This window comes from Chelonia mydas, chromosome 3 (genome assembly GCF_015237465.2).
Source record: "Chelonia mydas isolate rCheMyd1 chromosome 3, rCheMyd1.pri.v2, whole genome shotgun sequence".
In the NCBI taxonomy this organism is placed as follows: domain Eukaryota; kingdom Metazoa; phylum Chordata; order Testudines; family Cheloniidae; genus Chelonia; species Chelonia mydas.
In genome coordinates, this window is record NC_057851.1 from 32,145,259 (window position 1) to 32,166,589 (window position 21,331).

The 21,331-nt window shown below is 42.7% G+C and overlaps 2 long non-coding RNA genes across 4 annotated transcripts in view; both read right to left on the reverse strand.

Annotated features, from left to right (window-relative positions):
- Positions 1–21,331, reverse strand: part of LOC119565746 — a 128,530-nt gene that overhangs the window by 56,334 nt on the left and 50,865 nt on the right. The gene's annotated exons all lie outside the window — the stretch shown is intronic.
- On the reverse strand, positions 241–7,798 carry LOC122464936. Its single transcript, XR_006289386.1, has 2 exons — positions 2,223–7,798; positions 241–2,093 (listed from the first exon to the last, which is right to left on the reverse strand). It is a non-coding gene; the product is annotated as an uncharacterized LOC122464936 (long non-coding RNA).

Here is a 21,331-nt window from a genome sequence, read left to right on the forward strand (position 1 = left end):
AGCCACTCCCAGTCTCTATTCAAACCCAAGTTAATGGTATCTAGTTTGCATATTAATTCAAGCTCAGCAGTTTCTCGTTGGAGTCCGTTTTTGAAGCTTTTCTGTTGCAAAATTGCCACCCTTAAATCTTTTACTGAGTGGCCAGAGAGGTTGTGTGTTTGGGCCTTTGGGTTAAAGAACAAGCAAAAATGTTAGCTAGTATTACCCCCAAATCCCTATACAACCTGTGTAATACCTGAAGGTTTGTTTTTTTAAAATTTAACAGTATTAAGCACAACTACATTTAAAATGTTTTTTACCTCTTCCTGGTGGTGAAATGCAGCTTAAAGTTACTGGTTCCATGCTAAACAGATCACACTGCAATAAAGATAGGCATCATTATTTACTCGGACAGCATGGCCAAAGAATGGCATTATATAATATATATTTTCAGAGTTAAAAACAGGGAGCATACCTCCTCCTGCAGTCCAGCAGCCATCCAAGAGAGTTTCTCTTGAAAGAGAGGTCTCCAAGCTACCTGAGGTTTTTATACCATCCTAACTCTTTGTTTCAAAATAGTTAGCAGGTTGATTGGATCACCCCTCCCTAGCATTCCCTTTTGTGATCTGGGGTCTGCACAGCTGGGCTTCTTTTTTTTCACTTTTATTTCAAATACATTTTTCTGTAGGGCCTTCTTACAGTACCCATTGGAAGTGGGGGTCCTTTGCAGATATCAATGAATATCTTGGGGCTTGCTTTTTGTGTTTTTTTTAAAACATGTTTCTTTCATGCTTAAAGTTTGGGGTGGGGGTGATTTCTAGAAAAAGTGACCCATAGCCTTCAACCAACTCCTGGCGTCATATTTAAACTGTCCAATAGAGTTCTGCCAACTCTAGTGGTTATATTTAAACTGTCCAATAGCATCTGTAAACTCCTGAGTTTTTATTTCATTTCATATTAATCAGAACTCACCATACTCACCCACCCAGCTCCCTTACTATGGGTGCACCCCCATCAAATTTAACCCTATGGCAACAAGGGTGAGTAATCACAGTCACCCTGGCTATTCAGTGGGGGGGGGTGTGGTTAAACCCATTCAGTTCAACAGAATAAGTCAGCTCTATTGTACTCAACCACATGTCTGAACCATCCCTGTTTGTTTTATTGTAAACACATTTTTAGGATATTTTTTCCCTCCCACAACATACAATTCAGCTTTTTGCTGTCAATGGGTCTCTCTTACACAAAAGACACAAGAGCTAGGCTCTCACAAACAATTTATTTTTTATTTAAAAGACATACAGCTCCTTGAAAACAAACCACGATGCTCCATTAAAACACTTTTAACTCACTTACGGGCCAGAGACCTTCTAACAGAAATACAGATAATCACAAAGCCCTTTTCAATAGATTTCTTTTTAAATTTACAGCTACCAAGTATTATATCGCATGTTTGGCCCCCTCACCATTTTCTAACTTAATCCTTTTAGATTTCTTACAAATAGCCTTTTTCTTAAACAGGGTTCTGTAACTTTTTGTGCAGACCAGACGGTCAATATATCGCTCTAAGCAGGCTCCTTCCGGTTTGGTCATTTTCTTTAAAACACGGTCAGGGTCTCCATTGAATTGCACAGCATTTATCAAGGTCACCCCTTGCGCTAAATGTTCTTGGGTTAGGCACAGACATTGCATAGCATAACCTATGGCAATAATAGTGTTTAATAAGCTTTCCAAACACAGCTCAGCACACAGGCCCCAGAGCTTGCAGTTTATATCCACTGAAGTCCAAGTCACACAGTCATGGGGCAGGCTGGCACATCTATGACACAGCCCTCACAATTTTCAAAAAGCTTTTCCCTAAACCAGTGGTTAAGGACAGCATAAACAGCAACAGGTACAATAGTCCGCATAACTTTTTTACGCTCACGACGTGGCACTGGCTCAGTTAGTTCCATGCCAAGCCTCCTCGTAAACTCCTCATAGTCGTCATCCTCGGAGTCCTCTTCAACAATTTGTATCGGTGTTGAGCAAAAACAAGGTGGGCCCGGTTCATCTTCGCTGCTTGATGCAACGCTGTCCAGGGCCTCCAGGTCCTCTAGAATGGCATCGTTGCGCTGTCGAGAGATTTTCAGACAAGAAACAAGTGTAAGTTCCCACTGCTTGTTTTTAATTTACACAATCCCTGGTTCCTAGCCCCATTACACCCTCCACCCTCGACCGTCGCTTCTTAATCATTCATTTACCTGAGGGATGTCTTTTCCGTTCACCTTGTCAACTGGTGACTCCCCCGAGCTGCGTTCACCTTTCTCCTCCAGGGGGGTGTACAACAAGAGGCCACCATGCTCATTGGGGTGTCTCACAAGCAGCTGGGTTTCGGGTTCGGGTTCCGGCGTATCCATCAACGGCTGGGCCAAATGGCTCCCCTCAGTCGCTCCCTCCTCCTCCTCGGAACTGTCACTGGCGTACCACTTTCTCTGTGGATTGTCAAAGACCCTCGGGGCTCAAACAAAGTCCGAAGTTCTCACGGGGGTGGTGAAGGAGTCCATGTTTCCATGATTTCTAAAATACGCGTTCGTGGTAAAAGATGGCCTCTTCTGCCCAGTGCTGGGACTTATGGAGTGATGGTGCTGTGCTCTGATTGGCAAAGGGGTCACACGACCCTCTTCTGGGTGGTTCACCCCGTCCCAGAACCTGCCCTATTTTGGTCAAATCTGCTCTCTGAGTGGTCCTATGAGGCTGAAACCCCTCCTAATTGGTAGAGGGAAGTGGGAGGAGTTCTTAGAGGGGTCACACGAATCACTTCCGGACAGGTCACCCTGCAGTGGAACTCCCCGATTGGTCAAATCTCCTCTCGGGGTGGTCCTACGGGGGCAAAACCCTTCCTGATTGGTAGAGAGCAGTGGGAGGAGTTCTTAGAGGGGTCACAGGACACACCTTGCATCCGGTCATGTCACCCCGCCCCAGAACTCACCCTGATTGGTCAAATCTCCTCTCAGGATGGTCCCCAGTGGCTGAAACCCCTCCTGATTGGTAGAGGGTGGTGGGAAGAGTTCTTAGAGGGGTCATACAACCCACTTCCGGACAGGTCACTCCGCCCTGGAACTCGCCCTGATTAGTCAAATCTCCTCTCGGGACGGTCCTGTCGGGAGGGAGCCCATACTGATTGGTAGAGGGGAGCGGGAGGAGTTGTTAGAGGGGTCACATGACACACCTTGCTTCCACACACACCGTGTGGCCGCCTTGACCCCGGAAGTAATATCCCCATGGGGCGGGACTTCCAGTGACAGGAGGGCAGGGTTTAAGGCATCAAGGGGCAGGGTTTAAGGGGTCAAGGGGCAGGATTAGGGTTTTGTTGATGGTAGGGCCCTTATACTACTAACAGTTACTAAACTGCTTAATTGCTCCTAATATTGTAATGTCATAGGTGATCACTTGTTTTGCCTCCATGAAAGAACCAGCTCTAGCTACACATGCAGCTGTTACCATGCATTGGATTAGGATTGTAAAAAAGGAATGTGGCAATCCACATAAGTAGATTAAAGCTTTGCAAAGCCAGTAAGACTAGCTCAGTGGTCCTCTGAGTCAATGTTTGTGGCTCTGGTGGTGGGTAAGAGACAGTCTGTGCCTGCTTATCTGGGGACGTAGGATTTGCCACATCAAATAGGACCATTATACTATTATATCGGGTGATGGCTCATACTTGATGTTTTCAAACAAACTGAAAACCAGAGTGGGTCTTTAAAAGATAACTAGGTTTTGCTAATTTTCATTTATTGTAAACTAAAGATTATTTGTTTTGTTCAATTTCATTTTGTGTTGGTGGGAAAATTACTACTCTTTTTTTTATTTTAATCCCCCCACCATTTCCACTTCCTTGCTCTCTCTCTCTCTCTCTCTCTCTCTTTTTTTGTCAACTTTTCCCTAGCTTTCCATCTGGAAATGGTTTTAAAAGGTGTGAGAGAGGGGGATTTTTTTTTCACAATTTCAAAACACAAGATTTAAAAACATCTGAAATGTTTTTGTTTTGAAATTTCAGCAAAAAAATCAAAAATTCCACAGAAGTGAAATTTTTTCACAAAAAATTCTGTTGTCATTGAAAACACATTTTTGCCTGATTTTTTTCAGTCAAACAATTTTTGACTGGCTCTGTGGAAAACACCATTAATACACCAAGCAATTCTTGCAGTGGTTGGTATAAATGACTGATGGAGGGGAGACACTTTTCCTTCCTGGCTCCTGGATTTTCCTGGATTGCAGAAGCTGGGACTGGACAAGAAGGGCTGGATCACTTGATGATTGCCTTTTCTGTTCATTCCCTCTGAAGCACCTGGCATTGTCCACTGTCGGAAGACAGGATACTGGGCTAGATGGACCAGTGGTCTGACCCAATATGGCTGTTCTCATGTTCTGGAGCAATTAGCCGCCACATAATGGAAATAAACATAGGGACAAGCAGAAACATATAGAATGGTTTCAGATAATAGTCAGAGCTGAAATTCTGACATGGCTCAATAGCAATGCAGAGTTCTCTTTGTTATTAGTATGTTATTTATCTTCTTCCTCTGAAGCATCAGGGATGGCCACAGCTGGAGATGGGAAATAGGAGGAGGTCAAGGGCTCTGAGGTTGCATGAAGAATTCTGTCTCTCTCAGGTGCATGACTGGCTGGTTGTTGCTTACATGTTCAGAGTTTAATTGATCATCGTATGTGTGGTTGCGAAGGGATTTTCCCAGAGGTCAGATTGGGTTTTTTTTTCACCTTTCTCTCCAACATGTGGGTGGAAGTCACTTGCTAGGATTATCTGGGTATATCTCACTTAATCATTTCCCTGCCATGGAAGAGCCCTCAAGCACTGGTGCACCTTGGAGCCTCCTATTCTCTGTCTGTGGCACATAATAGTCTAGTCTCTTGTGGCCTATAACACTTTGTTCTAATTTTGGTTGCTGGGTTTAGTGTGCAGGCACTGTGCAGTGTTGGTGACCCATGATATACAGGAGGGAAGACTAGATGATCTGGTAGTCCCTTCTGGCCTTGAAATCTGTGACTGTTTATTATGATGGTACCTACTTTGCAGAATATCGACAGCTCTATTAGGAGTTATTTGCAAGGCAATTGATAACTTATTATGTAGAATCTCTGGTTTCAATTATATTGATAGTAACTGAATTTCAAGAAAGCCATGCAAAAGCTAGCTTGGTTGTTTCTTTTTAAACATGGCTGTTTGGTTTCAACTTCTTGGGACTTGGGATTTTGATTGAACTTTTCTAAAGCTTCTACCATTCTATGGTCACCATTAGGACCATAAGATATGGAACTGGAAGTGAACTCCTGGGTCATTGAGTCCAGTCCCCTTTGGAGTAGTATTTTGACATCCTTGAATGTAAGAAATCTACTGACTTTCATAACCTGGCACTTTATAGCAGAATAAACAACCCTCCTTTATTAACTTACTAAAACCAGGCAAAAATTTTACTGATGTGGTCCAATTTTTTCCTAACACTGACTTTTAATAATCTTTAGGAAAAGTCATCTGGCTAAAACAAAAGGATTTCTAAACCAATACTGTAGCTTTATTTAAACATTTTTAAAATACATACGTTGAAATGCTGTATGAAATGGTGCCAAAATAGGGAATAATAGTGGGCATTATTTTTAAATGTTCTTCTGTAACTACATCTCTCTCTAAACTTAAAATTTATGTTGAGTGAGTTTTTTGGGGAGGGATGCATTGTATTTAAGAAAGAAATTAATAGCCTTCAGTAAATTTAGAGATGGTTGGCAACTTGGCTTTGCATATTGTAATAAAAATGTTTTATTGGACTAAGGTACTTAAATGTAGGAGCCAAATCATACTCAGACTCAGCTCTGTAGCATACGCGGCTCTAGGGGCACCATTTGCTGATCGGGATTCCACCCTTACCCCAGCTCCACTTGAGTTTCTGCCTGAATGCAAAGCTTAGAAGAGCTGAAGTAAATATCTTTTCCTTCACTGAGCTGTATTTATTTTCCATTGTCTCCTTATGTGCAGCACCACTAATGTTCCCAGAGCTCCTGAACGCGTTATTTTTTTTATCTACTGCCTGCCTGCTGCATAGCTATTGCACTCCAGAAGACTTCGCTCCTGTCAACTATAGCAGGGGAAGCACTCAAAAGATTTCAGGGCTGTTTCGGAGCCATTACAGGCAGCCAAGAAAATAAATAGGCTCAGGAGGTCACAAATAGGAGGCAAGAACTTGGAGTAAACTAGAATTGGAGGCAATTCTATAAGAAGGGAAGAGGAACTTGATATCTTGGTAGGAGAGAAGGCTTCTGCTAAGCACGGAAAGGTAGGCAACAATAAGAAAGAGGAGGGGTCTGGTTCATTGGTTGCAGATGAGTTATTTTCCCTTTTTAGTTCATATGTATTTAATAATGCTGTTGAGGCCTGAAAGTCATAGTGGTTTAGCCTAGGATTTTAAAAAGAGACTAAGGGAATGAGGCACCCAGCTCCCATTGAATTTCCATAATCTCTAGGTGCCTTACTCTCTTAAACTTTGTTGAAATCTCAGCTTCTATGCATAAACCTTTCAGTTTATGGGTGCTAGATTCTCATCCACTTATTGTTAAGGGTGATGTGAACTGCGTCAGTGCCTTAATTCATAGAGGCTATCAATCAACTGCAAAAAACCAAAAACAGTTTATTATAACATTTGACATAATTCTGGATTATCTGTCTGGATGAGATGTAGGACTGCGATTTGCAGGTGTTGCGAGTCACCAGTTAGATGTACTGGAAGAACTGTGAGAGGAAATTTGTGTTTCCCCATCCTTCAAATTCACCTTCTAACCTCTTTGCTTTTGTAGCCCTCTTAACCTCTTCTCCAAAGGACCTCATCAAAAGAGGCCTGTGCAATTCATTAGGCACCCCTCTTCAAAAAAAAAAAAACCCAACCCTAAATACAAAGAGATCAATATGAGTACAAACATTCTAAAACATTAGAAAACTCTTCCAATGTGATAGGGCATAAAGAGTTTTGTCTAATTCTCATTCAAGTCAATGAAAAGACTCACACTGATTTCACTGGGAGTTGGATCTGGCCCAAATGAATGAAAATGAGAAGCTCTAAACCTTGAACATGGGTTCTCTTATAATGCCACTTTAGTCACCAAACACAAAGTATTAACTGGAGTAATTGACAAATTTTCAATTACAATTCAATTAAAAATTCCTTCAAAATATTTCAAGTTTTCACTGAAAAAACAACTATCCCCAAACCTAAAAGTTTGGTTATTGGTTGCCAAAGACTGAAAAAGTTTCAGTTTTGCTGTTTTCAACAAAACCTGAAAACTCGACAAAAGGAAAAATTTTGGTCAATATTTCCATTTAGCCAAAAAGCCACATTGCAGGGAAAAATCATTGGCATGAAAAGCTTGACCAGTGATAGAATTACCCAAACATAAGATGCAGTCACAGCTCTAATTTACAGAAATGTTGTACAATCCTTATATCAAATTCAAATTCAAAATGCAGGAGTCAAAGATTACAATTGCTAAAGCTTCAGAAGACATTCACTATTGAATGTGTTTGCTGGATGAAACAAACAGGAAATTTGAAAAAGGGCTTGTGATGGGGTGATTTGCCCCTTCAAGCTAGCAGTGAGTAGGGGTCAGCCCGCCACTGTTATATAGCACGATCCTTTAAGATTTTGGCAGGTGCGACAAACAAGGACCTAGGCAAAACTAGGAGAGAGGAAACAGACCCGGGTATAAAGTAGCATTTGAGAGGAAAGCCCATTACTGTTTCTTAAGGGGTCTGGGACTAGGAGTGGGTGGGGCAAGGTTCCTCTCTCTATTAGCCAACTGGGATGAGCTTTGGGAAAGGGACCAGCATATATGCAGCCTCCTCCCTCATAGAAGCAAGACACCAGCGAGACACTGCCTACTGAACGCTCTAAGCTGGAGGAGTAATTGGGAAAAAGGGCCAAGCAGAAGATGCACCTGGCTAACGCCTTGCAGCTGGCATAAACCACAACCCCCAGCTCTGGGCGGAGGGCTAGGGGAACTCATGTTGGAAAGAGGGAGTTACTAACTGCCTGAACCACAACCTCAGCTCCTAGAAGTGAGCTGGGGGAACTCTTGCCTGAAGGAGGAAAACCATAGGGACGGTTTGGAATATAGCCCACTGAGTGTCCCCGACAGCAGGGATTCTCAGTAACAGGGTGGGCTAGATGGCAAGGGGCCTAGCAGAGAAGGCAGGCTTGTGTTGCCCGGTGTTGCTGCAAGGAGATGGTGGTTGCCTTCAGTCTTCAACAACATGCCTGAACGGAACCTTAAAACCACCCCAAATCAGGCTGAGCTTGGGGTTCTTTTGTAACCTTGCACATCTGCGCAGGTCAGCAAATGTTCTGTGGATCTGAACCATGGTGCTGGAACAGCCCTAGTGGCTGAAGAGTTTTAACCACTTTAAGATGCAGTGTTAAGCTGCTTTAAGGATATAAACCAGTTTTTGGTTTTTAAAGTGATTTAAGTTGTTACACTGCATTAAAGTCTTTAAGCAGTCACCATGTTTACCCAACAAGTTGCACCGCTGTCCCTTCTCGGGGTCTTTCCAGGTGCACTCCCCGTCCCCCTGTACACATGTGTCAGGCCTCAGGCCTTTAGTTCTCCTGGGATGGCCCACTCTCAGATCAGGACCTGGGTTACAACACCCTGAAGACAAACCGAGGCTAATTCAGCAGGTTGAACTGGACCCTGCAATGGTTTCTCTTTAGGAGCCTGTAACAGTATACATTTGCAGTGAGATAGAAACAGCTTCAAACAAAGCATGATTTGCTTTGCCAAAATGGTATGCAGGGCTAGACAAATGGGTTTAAAACAACAAAGAGACCTGCACACACATGCCTTACCTATGCTTAACCTCTCCATCCACAGCTCAGGCAGGTCTGGTTTATTCCCCACCTCTGATTTAGGAAAGCCAGGTTATACCACTTATAGCCCTCTTCGTCTGACTCTGAGGCCTGATCTACACTAAATTATGCTGGCATAGCTATGTCCGGTAGGAGAGTAAAAATCACACCTCCTAGCTAACACAACTATGGGGACCAAACCTGCAGTATATATACAAGTACACAAGTTGGCAGAGAGGTGATTCCGTTGGTGTAGACAGTGTCCTTCGGGGAGGTGGCGTGGCTATGCCAGCAGAAGAACTGGGGACACCTGACCTCAAGGGCATAGACTGTCAAAGTGGTGCAGAGTTCTGGCTCAAACTGGACTTATACAGGACAGGACACATAGATTACCAGTGTAGTGAGGAATATCCTACTTCAATAGTTGACTGTCCAGGAAACCAGACCTTTTGCTCTTAGACAAGATCCTAGCCACATTTTCTTCTTCTCCTGTGAGACTACTGCAACTCAGTCTCCACAGAGACCTACATGCGATTGTTAGCTGGTGAACTACAGATATCATAAGCAGGAGCCAATTCATCCCTCTGGTACTATGTAAAATACACTGGCTTCCCGTTCATTTCGGGGCAGAATCCAACGTCTTGGTCCTAATCTGCCAAGCTATTGAAATTCTACACTAAAGGGCTCAGTATTGGCCTCCCTCTGCTCCCACTGCAGTCAGTAGTAAAACTCCCAATGCCTTTAACAGGAGCAGAGCCAAGGCAATGCTGGGTGCATTAAGTAAATCCCATTCTTAGTGGATATGGAGCTAGCTAGCTCAGAGATCACCTTACTTCCTCTCCCATTTCTTGTCTTTTGTCTAGACACATCTTAATTGCAGGACTCTCTTTCCAGAGACACGGTACATTTCCTGGCAGCCACCATTAAAATTTGAGTAGATTTCATTCTGTAGACTCCGGTTTAGACTATCAAGCTTTGGGGACACTGCATTCTCAGTGGTAGGACTCCAGCTTTAGGATTCCTTGACAGATGAGATCAGACTGAGACCAAGGGGTTTGGATAAAGCTGTAAAACATGCCTTTCCTGTAAAGCTTACCCCCAGCAACAACACCCATAAATAAATAACTACATGTACGTACATATACATCCACATGCCTCTCAGCATTCAGTTCATTGCTTAGATCACAAGGAGTAAGGGTCCTTATAACTACCTAAGAGCCCAGTAGCTACATAAATTATTGTGTAATGTTGCTGTGGCATGAAATGTGCAAACCAAACTTCAGAGGGAGAACCCTGCACATATTCACCTCAAGGCTGGGAGGGGGGAGAAGGAGGGGGAGGAGGAGAGAGCAGGGAGCTGCTCACACAGTTGCCGTTGCAAGTTGGGCCTTAACCAGTTGGCATATTTCACCTTAGGGGTGTCTGCATTTCAGTGCAGAAGGAGGTGATTCCTGAATACTTTGTAAAGTGCTTTAGTGACTCCTCGCAGGTAAAAAGGACATGCAAACCAAAATATCAGCTACACACATACTGCAGTACATAAGTTAGCAAGATCTTAAACAATTTCCTCCTGAGAAGTATGATGAGCCCATTATGAGGAATGACGTGAGGCCTTTCAGGAGCTCTCTGTGCTTCAACTGTATCAGTATGTGTCATATTTAAAAGTGTATGACAAATGAGCTAAGGGCAGAAAAACCTGGCCTGGAAAGAGATTAGATCATCCAGGGTGAAAAACTGCCAACGCTGAGATTTTACACCAAAGGAAAGTTACAATAATTCCTTACATACAGGATATGCCTTCAGAGCTGCTCTCTGCTGAAACCTTGAAAGGATGCCCCCTCCAGGACATTTCTGACCCGCTCTGTTACACACAGCTTCCCCCACTCATTCATCTTCTTTGCTGTTAAGATGCCTGCCTCTCTCTCTCTCTCCCTCTCTCTCTCTCTCTCTCTCTTGCCACAAAGATGACATCACATTTATTTAACCTTGAAACCTGAGCAGGCTGGGAGTTGATTCCCCTCCACCCTCTTAATGATTATTGAGTGTCCACTCTAGGAGACGCCCTGTTTCTGGTCTCTATTATTTTCCTTCCTCGCAGCCATGCTACTGCTGTATGCCTTTATTTTACAACACATACCAGGGGTGGGTTTGTTAAGAGCGCTCAGCATTGGTTTACCACTACTTCCACTGTAACAAATGGGAGTTTTGCCTTTTACTGCAATGGGAGCGGAGTTAGACCAACACTGAATGCTTCAGAAAATCTTACCCCAGAGATTGCACAAAATGTGACCAAATTCATTTTTACTTACACACACACAGACAGACACAAGTTGAGCTGGCCCTTTAATTAATGGGCCTGGACAAAAAGCTTTTATGAGAGCTCTTATGGCATGACATGTAATACCTGGTATACGTCTAAGTATCTGAAGTCTATTCTCCAGGACTAGACATTTTACTGGCTGGCATCACATAATATAACTTGTTGCAATGACCTCCTGCAGTGCTACACATTTTTTGTGTGTGTGCACAGACATTACATGGAAGGAAAAAATCATGCTATAGGCAGTTCTAATAAGATCCAGGCATTCAATGAAATCCGATTCCCATTTTCTATAGCACCCTTTTGCCACTGAATAGCTGTGTCTTCCTCAGACTCCTTTCTTACAGTGTCAGGGCTGTGATGCCGGTTTCCCTTCCTGATGCACTGATTGTGAAGATCAGGAGACCAACAGATAACGTTAAACAGTTTTCCCTGTGAACTCAGAATTGTGCACGTATGGGTTAGTCTCTGCAATGATTCAGAACCACTCAGATGTACAATACACTCCATTGCCAAAAGTGTGTCTCCAAGCTACTAAAAGATACTTAAGGCCCTGTGATGTTTAAACAGAAAAAGATGTCTTTTATTAATCATATTTGCACAACTGATCAGGAAAATTCATTTCTTATGTTTTTAGAATAAATTTCATGGGGCAAAGTGAAGTCAGATTAACCTACGGGTCAAAGTAAAACTATGGTGTCTTTGTTTCAGGCTGGAGGAAGGCCAAATCACGTTATAGCATACTTGACTAGTAAGGTTATATCTTAGGAAAGCCCCAGCAGGCTTTGAGAAGGAATCAGTATCTAACAGAGTTAACTGGTGGGTATACAGCTCTCTCATATACTCATTCCCTAATCTTATATTATAAACTAGCAAGCTATCAATTTTACTCTCCTTGAGATTCTGAGATATATGCAAATATCAGAAAGTCTCATTATTGTTACTATTGTTATGTTAAGGTGCTATTTCACTTTTAAAACTTAATTTTTAGTTCTTTATACCTTCTTTAAATATGATTTTTTTGCACAAACAATAGCTGGAATCAGATGGGGAAAATGTATTATTGGTGTGAGGTTGTTGAACAATAAAATGAAAGAAACTGATGGTGCCTTCATCTTTTTTTTCAATTGTTTCTTTACTTCTTTATCTTGACAGGTTTCAGAGTAACAGCCGTGTTACTCTGTATTCGCAAAAAGAAAAGGAGTACTTGTGGCACCTTAGAGACTAACCAATTTATTTGAGCATAAGCTTTCGTGAGCTACAGCTCACTTCATCGGATGCATACTGTGGAATACTTTCCACAGTATGCATCCGATGCATCCGATGAAGTGAGCTGTAGCTCACGAAAGCTTATGCTCAAATAAATTGGTTAGTCTCTAAGGTGCCACAAGTACTCCTTTTCTTTTTTTATCTTGCTCTATTCTGGCTTTATTTAATATGATTATTCTGACTTTATTTAATATGACTTTCATCTAAGCATATGGCCCATGGCTAACTGTTCACTGTCTGTTAAGTGTAAAATAATTGGGCCAAACTTTGCAAGTGTGCCTGCCTAAAGTTAGGTATATTTAGCTGCCTAAACAAGTCTGCCTGTCTAGCCAGGATTTTAGTCCACACTATGGTAATTAAATAGTTTGGCCTTTTTTTATAGAGGCACTAGGAACCTGCAATTCCTAGGGAAGTCAATGGAAACTTTGGGTACTCACATCTCTACAAATTGGAGTTTATTTAATTGACATTATGTTGAACTTTTAACTATTTACATTCACTGAATATTGCATAATATCCAAATAACAATATTTAGTTTACAGTCCTTTCTCAGTTCTAGAAAAATGATTTTCAACGGAAGGTGAGTTAAGAAAGTTATTACTTTTAATTTAAATGTATGCTCAGAACTCAAAGTGCATTTCAATCAACTTTTAAAATAAAATATACTTTTTAATAAAAATAAAACAGGGCACCCACACATGGTAACTCATAGCTTTAAAAAGAAGAAAAGACATCCTGTTACCTTTTCCTAAAAGTGCTTAACCCAGTCTCCATCTTCACTCCCAAACACTACAATTCATCTCCTCCATCTGTCACCTGTTCTCTCATCCAGGAAAAAACAGGGAAAACAGGCATGTCTTGCAATATGTCCTGGTGTTCTAAAGGTCAACAAGGGCCTAAGCGAACACCCACTGAGGTCTAGGGGAAACCAAATGGGACTTGTACTCCTAAATCCCTTAGTACTTTGGAAAATCTCCCCATTTTTATTAGGAGGACAGGGGCATAAAGGTCTTTTTCCAATAGAACCACAGTATGTGTCATACGTGTTCACTGGTCTGAAAATCCAATTAACAGTGTCAGTGGAGTTTGGAGAGGCGAGAGCAAGCTTGCGACATGTCAGCCATCTTGGGCCTCTAACCCCACCCCTTTTAAAATTCATACTCTATGGTCCTCTTACTGTTTTTTTTTCTTTTGTATTTGGAGTATACATTTAGTTTGAGTCTCTAAAATGGTGTTTTTAAATAGTTTCCTTGCAGGCATTTCACACTTGTGACTCTTCCTTTTAATTTCCATTTAACTAGCTTCCTCATTTTTGAGCAGTTCTCCTTTTAGAGGTTAAATGCTAATGTGCTGAGCTACTTTGGTATTTCCCCTCTCCCCCTACAAAGCTAGTAAATTTTACATATTATGGTTGCTGTTCCCGAGCGGTTCAGCTACATTCATTTCTGGACCAGACCCTGTGCTCCACCTAGGACTAACTCAAGAATTGCCTCTCCCCGCTGGGTTCCAGGTCTAGCTGCTTTAAGAAGCAGTCATTAGAGGGGTCTAAAAAATTTTATCTTTGCATACCACCCTGAGGTGACATATTCCCAGTCAATATGGAGATAACTGAAATCCTCCATTATTATTGGGTTTTCTGGTTTTGTAGCCTATTCTCCCAGAGCTCTTCACAGTCACCATCACCATCCCGGTCAGGTAGTTTATTCCTAGTGCTTTACTCTTATTATTCAAGCATGGAATTTCTATCCATAGAGATTCTATGATATAACTTGATTCCTTTAAGGTTTTTACTATATTTGACCAGATTTTCTTTCACATATAATGCCACTCCCCCACCAGCATGACCTATTCTGTCATTTCTATATATTTTGTATCCTGGTGTTATTGTATCCAATCAATTATCATTGTTCCACCAAGTTTCTGTGATGCCTATTGTATTTCTGTGATGCCAATATCCTCTTTTTCAGGCACTCAAGTTAACCCATCTAAGTATTTAGACTTGTTGCATTTGTATACATGCACTTATAAAATGTGTCAATATTTAGTTGTCTGCCTTCATGTGATGTCAATGAATTGGATTCTTTTTCATTTGTTTCTTTTCAGTTCTGACCTGTACTTTATCAACTTCTATCCTCTTCTCCTTACTAGGATATAGAGTATTCATTTAATAAATCTTTCACACAGGATTCTCTCTTTCCAAACCATATGCTCCTTTGCACCTGTCAGCTTTCCCACAACCCCTAGTTTAAAAACTTCTCTATGAGCTTTTTAATTTTACATGCCAGCAATGCAGTTCCATTTTGGTTTAGGTAGAGCCTATCCTTTCTGTGTAGGCTCCTCCTTTCCCAAAAGGTTGCCCAGTTCCTAATAAACCTGAATGTATCCTCCTAACACTATCATCTCATCCACATATTGAGACCTTGAGTTCTGCTTGTCTGGCCCTGCAGGTGGAAATGGAAGCATTTCAGGGAATGCTAACATGATGGTCCTGGAATTTAATCTCTTACCTAGCCCCTAAATTTGGCCTCCAGGCCCTCTCTTCTACCTTTCCCTATGTCACTGGTACCTACATGTACCATGATTACTTACTTCTCCCCAGCACTGTGCATAAGCCTATCTAAATGTCTCGAGAGGTCCGCAACCATCTCACCCATCAGGCAACTTACCATGCAGTTCTCCTGATCATCACAAACCCAACTATCTATATTTCTAATAATCAGCTGATGCCACAGGGTTTGGCCGGGGGGGGCGCGATAGCTCGGTTGGGAGCAGGGCCTCGGCCGGAAGAGGTGGGGCAGGGGCTAGCCTCCCCAAGGGGAAGATTCACTTGCCGCCCATGGCTAGAGGCTTTTCAGGAACTTTCAGCCTTGCCTAGCAGGCTGCTTGGCCCCATGCACACAATCCTCAGAAGAGACCACACTATAAACTTCAATCAAGCAGGCACACAACAAACAAACTCACTCTAAGGGTCACATACTCACTCCACCTTCACCTGGAGAGCTCCCTCACAAAATTCCCCCATTTGCTACCTCCCATGAAACATGACATTTTAACCACCCCAAATGTTAAACCAGTTCTGACTGTAACTGCAACTGTAAATTGGCCATATCACATGCACTATTAAACCTCACTCCATATACTATAGAAGGCTAGGGAATACTATACTGTGTATGCAGAAGGAAATGGGTCTGTAAATGCTGTACCTTTGATTTCCCTGACTTCTGTATTATTAGCATGCCCATGCTTAATCAAAAATGGGTTCAAACCACTTACATTTGGATCCAGATCCATATTTTGAACATCTCCACATTTGGGAATAGTCAGTATTGGGGGTTTGGAGGACTCAGTTCTGTGCAGTGCTGAGTTCTCTTCACTCCCACAGAAATCAGGAGTTATTTAGCACCTCAGTGGATCAGGCATTTTTATGATGTCTTTGAGATACAGCCAAAAACACTGCAATGGAAGTAAATTTCCAGAACAGAAAACCCCCATAGCCAACCGCTTCAATGAGTATTTTTCATATGCAACCCATAAAAACATCAGGTTTAAGCATCAGAGTTAAAACTGTCATATTACTAGCCAAAAGAGATGTTAGCTTTTCATATAATCCCCAGTGTATATGTTTAGGCAGTTTCATGGCTCTCTCTGTTCCTACAGTATCTTTTTCATTTGTGATCCAATCCAATTCTGATCACTGAGACCAAAATCCCTTAGCTGGCAGTAAGACTTCCTCAGTAGAATTGCTCAAGCTGTATTTGCAGTATAAGAAACCTTGTGTCAGTCTCGGGTGATCCAGAAGCAAAAGGCTCCAAATCTCAAGGTTCACTGGACTTTCAAGGCTCAAACTGCTCATAGAAAACAGCCAAAGAAATCATTACTTATAATAGAGTTGGAAGTCTCACTCCTCACTATTTCCAAATTAAATTAAAAATAACTTCTCCCCCACTTCTAAGGCTATGTCTATACAGGCTTGCATGCCTGGGCACTGCACCATGTACATGTTTGTGCATGCTCCCCACACTGAGTGTTCACATTATGTTGTGCAGAACACAGGTATAACACTGTGTACACATGTATACCTGCATCCACACTGACACTGCTGGTACATGAGGTTAGTGCTATCATTTCAGGGGCAGGATCCCTAGGTTGTCTGTGTCATGAAGACATTTTAAGAACCACTTTGCTGTGTGTTGTTGGTACTGTTTCCTGCCTTCACAACATCTGCCGATGGAAATTCCTGATCATGTTGCCCCTTGCTGTTATTCCCTGCCAAACTGGGTGGAACACATGGAGCAATGGGAAGATTATCTTGTTCTGCTTCTGCTCCCTGTTGCAGGACCAATGGGTATGCAGTGGAGTAGGTGATCAGAGAGATGCTGGATTGAATTTGGACATAACTTTGTAACCCATTGAAGATGGCTGACCTTGAGGGTCAATAACAATTCATTCAGTTCACATGATACAGGTATGGTGAATGCTGCTATTGCCATTGTATGCCCTTGGGTGGAACGTCACTTCTGATGCAAGAGGACAAGCATAGTTTGGTGGTATCACATGATCAGGATGATCAGGAGTGGCTGATCAGTAGTGGCTTCCAAATGTCTCAGTGAGGAAACAGACCTTCATGGAGCTATATGAGGTTCTTGCACCAAACATCCAGCACCTGACCTCTTGATTCAGGGAAGCCATACTGGTGCAGGAGTGGGTAATTGTTGTCCTGTGGAAGCTGGCAACACCAGACAGCTATAGGTCCATTGCAACCACTTTGGGGTTAGACAGGCCACTGTCAGGATTATAGTTGTGCAGGTTTATGAGGCCACTAACACTGGTCTTCCCATAGATGGTTGCCATAAGAAAAGTCCCGGAAATAATAGCTGGTTTTCAGAGGATGAGGTTTCTGAACAGTGTGTGTGTATGGGGGGGGGGGGGGGGGGGCATTGGATGACACCCATATCACAATACTTTGGCCACTATAAGGGGAAAGATTTCAAAGTAGCAGCCATGTTAGTCTGTATTGGCAAAAAGAAAAGGAGGACTTGTGGCACCTTAGGGACTAACCAATTTATTTGAGCATAAGCTTTTGTGAGCTACAGCCTACTTCATCGGATGCATTTAGTGGAAAATACAGTGGGGAGATTTATATACATAAAGAACATGAAACAATGGGTGTATGGTAATGGGTAACACCCATTGTTTTATGTTCTCTATGTATATAAATCTCCCCACTGTATTTTCCACTGAATGCATCTGATGAAGTGAGCTGTAGCTCACGAAAGCTTATGCTCAAATAAATTGGTTAGTCTCTAAGGTGCCACAAGTCCTCCTTTTCTTTATAAGGGGAAAGTGAGTATGTGAACTGAAGAGGTTATTTTTCCTATGTACTGCAAGGTTAATGGGAAACAGAGTCAGATTCAGGAATATGAAGGTGGGAAACACTGAATAGGCTCATGGCAACCAAAGGCTGAGGAGAGCAGGATTTTACTTGAACCTGGAAGAAATGACTTTATTCCGCAGAAACAAAATTGTTCTGTACAGTGTGTCTGGGCCAACTGTTGTTTTTGAGGACCCTGCACACCCCACTTTGAACTTGGCTCATTAAATGTATCCCAATATCAATTACCACAAAAAAGGGAATTAAGTTACAAGCTCAGTCGCTTGTATAAAATAGTCATGGACTGAATGTTTGGTAGACTGAAATCTCATTGGCACTGCCTATGCACATAACTGGATACCAATGTGGCAAATGTGGTATAATCACACCTGGTGCACATTCCATAATGGTTGTGAGGGAAAAGGGGACTGCTTCTGTTTCGGGATGGGAGCAGGACAAGTGCGGTTTACAATCTTTGTACTGGCGACTGGATTGCACCCATGGGCACACTGATCCTAGTTCCCAATGAGCAACAGCAGTCAGGGATGCCAAATGTATGCACATCTTGGAACAGCACGGAGGCAGAGGATGACATCTGCCTGGGCCAAGGGACACCTTCACATCCTATGTACCTGCTGGAAAAGCACATGACAAAACACTGACACGGACGGGTAGGGCTTCATAGCTTTGTGAGGGTTTTGTTCTCCAATAGCCAAAGGTCATTAGGCATTCGTTCCTGTGACATTGCACACACAAATATTTATAACAGGCCACCTGCACTGGGTTATCACCTTAGGGCTGGGTTTGTGCTGCAGAGGTTGGTGGCCAAGCTGTAATGTGGTCATTGTGCAATGCTTTTGTCTTCACTATTCCTCCTTGTTTACCAACCTCTGTTATCAGGCGCACTCAGTCTCTCTTAACTACCTTATCAACATTTGCTTTTTTGGAAGGCAGGGTGGAGAAGGATATGCAGCCATTCTTTTTCTTAAATGATTAATTGGTAGCAGTCCTAAGTGCAATGAGTGGCTGTTATGGAACATTAATCCCTACTAGGGTGAAACTGGTTAAAGTTTCTGCAGGAGCGGGGGAGGAACGGGACCATTTAATCACAAGGTAATGGCAAAAAAAAAAGGAGTACTTGTGGCACCTTAGAGACTAACAAATTTATTTGGGCATAAGCTTTCGTTGGCTAAAACCCACATCATCGGATGCATGCAGTGGAAAATACAGTAGGAAGATATATATACACAGAGAACATGAAAAAATGGGTGTTGCCATACCAACTGTAACCAGACCAATTAATTAAGGTGGGCTATTATCAGCAGGAGAAAAAAAAAAACCTTTTGTAGTGATTCAAGCCTAATTTAATGGTGTCCAGTTTGCAAATTAAGGAATTAATTTGCAAACTGGACACCATTAAATTAGGCTTGAACAAAGACTGGGAGTGGATGGGTCATTACACAAAGTAAAACTATTTCCTCATGCTAATTTTCCCCCTACTGTTACTCACACCTTCTCGTCAACTGTTTGAAATGGGCCATCCTGATTATCACTACAAAAGGTTTTTTTTTTCCTTTTGATGATAATAGCCCACTTTAATTGATTGGTCTCGTTACAATTGGTATGGCAACACCCATTTTTTCATGTTCTCTGCGTATATAAATCTTCCTACTGTATTTTCCACTGGATGCATCTGATGAAGTGGGTTTTAGCCCAGGAAAGCTTATGCCCAAATAAATTTGTTAGTCTCTAAGGTGCCACAAGTACTCCTCGTTTTTTTGGGGTTTTTTTGGTTTTTTTTGCTGATACGGACTTACACGGCTACCACTCGGAAAGGTAATGGCAGACTCTATCATTGCCTTTATGGTTACTGGAATTGTGTTTTGATTTTCTGCACTTGAACAAAGGCCGAAAAATGTTCATCTACCCCTTCTCTGTGCTGTGGAGTTCTGCTGTACTGAAAACTCGTAGTGCTTTTCGTAAGCACATAACACTAGCTGCACTTTCTCCATCCCTCCCATGTGTCTTTGGGACTTTAGATATTTCTGAGCATGGATATTTCATCGTATTTCAAGGGACAGAGTCCTGGCAGTTCCTTCCAGGAGCTGTTACCAATTTGCAATTTCTTCTTTAAAGGCTGGCCAACAGTTGGCGAACATAGTGGTTTTCAAAGTACCAGAATAGTAAAGAGGCTTTCCAGTCCCGTGGAGGAGAGCTGGCAATCTGTGCCAGAGATGTGTGTCTGTTAATGGTCACCCCTCTACATATTGATGAATTGAGGGGTTTGGTCAGTTATGAATGGACCAAGCAGATTTGCTTTTCCAAGATCCAGCTGAAGTTTCTCTTACCCCAGAAGTTTGCTTAAATATGCTCCCAGGGCTGGGGGGAGGGGGGAGGAATTCAACTGGAAATTTACTGTATTCACAGCTAGCATGTGCAAAGGGAGAGGCAAACCACAAATACTACCTCCACCTCCCCTCGCCCCCCAGATCCTGCCCATGCCTGCCTAACAACAGTGAAATGGACAGAGAAAGAAAGACATACCACAACCAGAAAATCCTGCCCATGCCTGCCTAACAACAGTGAAATGGACAGAGAAAGAATGACATAGCAGAACTTTTATTTGGTTCCCTGAAGTTTTCAATTCTCTCTGCAGCAAAGGGACACTGCACTTTTTCTATCCAACCATAAGACCTGATCCTTCTCCCACTCTCATTTCCCCCAGTTTGTTGCCACATGGCTCAGTGCAGGGAAAGGCTGGACATCGGGAACAGGAATGGTACAAATTTTGTAACTTTCTAAGCAGGGCTGGCTCTACCGTTTTTGCTGCCCCAAGCAGGACGTCTGAAGACAGAAGCTGCCGCCGAATTGCCACCGTGGCAGCCTGCAGAGTAGGGCTGCCACTGATTTTCCACCGTGGCACAGCCTACAGAATAAAGCTGCCGCCGAATTGCCGTCGCCGTGGACAGACAAGTGCCGCCCTGACGGCCGCGGACTGCCGCCCCTTTCACAGTGCTGCCCCAAGTACCTGCTTGGGACGCTGGTGCCTGGAGCCGGCCCTGGTTCTAAGGGAGAGAGATCTGCTGGGACTAACTTCTCCACAGACAACTAAAGTGTTCCCTTTCCCGTCCTGAAACGAATCCTACCTCCTGCCTCAAACCGCTTTCCTTTTCCCAAGTCCAACACAGCTTTTGTTTGTAAGTGGACTGTAAGATCAGGGGGTCAGGAAAATCACTGAAATGGTGTAGTCTTCCAAGGGACAAAAGAAACTCTCTCTCTCTTTCTATATGTGTGCATGTGCATGCGTGTGTGTGTGTATATATATATATATAAACTACACACAACTGTCCCATCCCCAGTCCACATGTCCCCAGAACCATTACTGCTTGACTGCTGGCCAAGAAATTCACAGACACAGGGTGCAGTGATTTTTTTGTTAATCTGTTTTTAAGACACCACTTTAGCCAAATGCATAATAGTGGCTCATCAATAAAATTATTGCTTTCT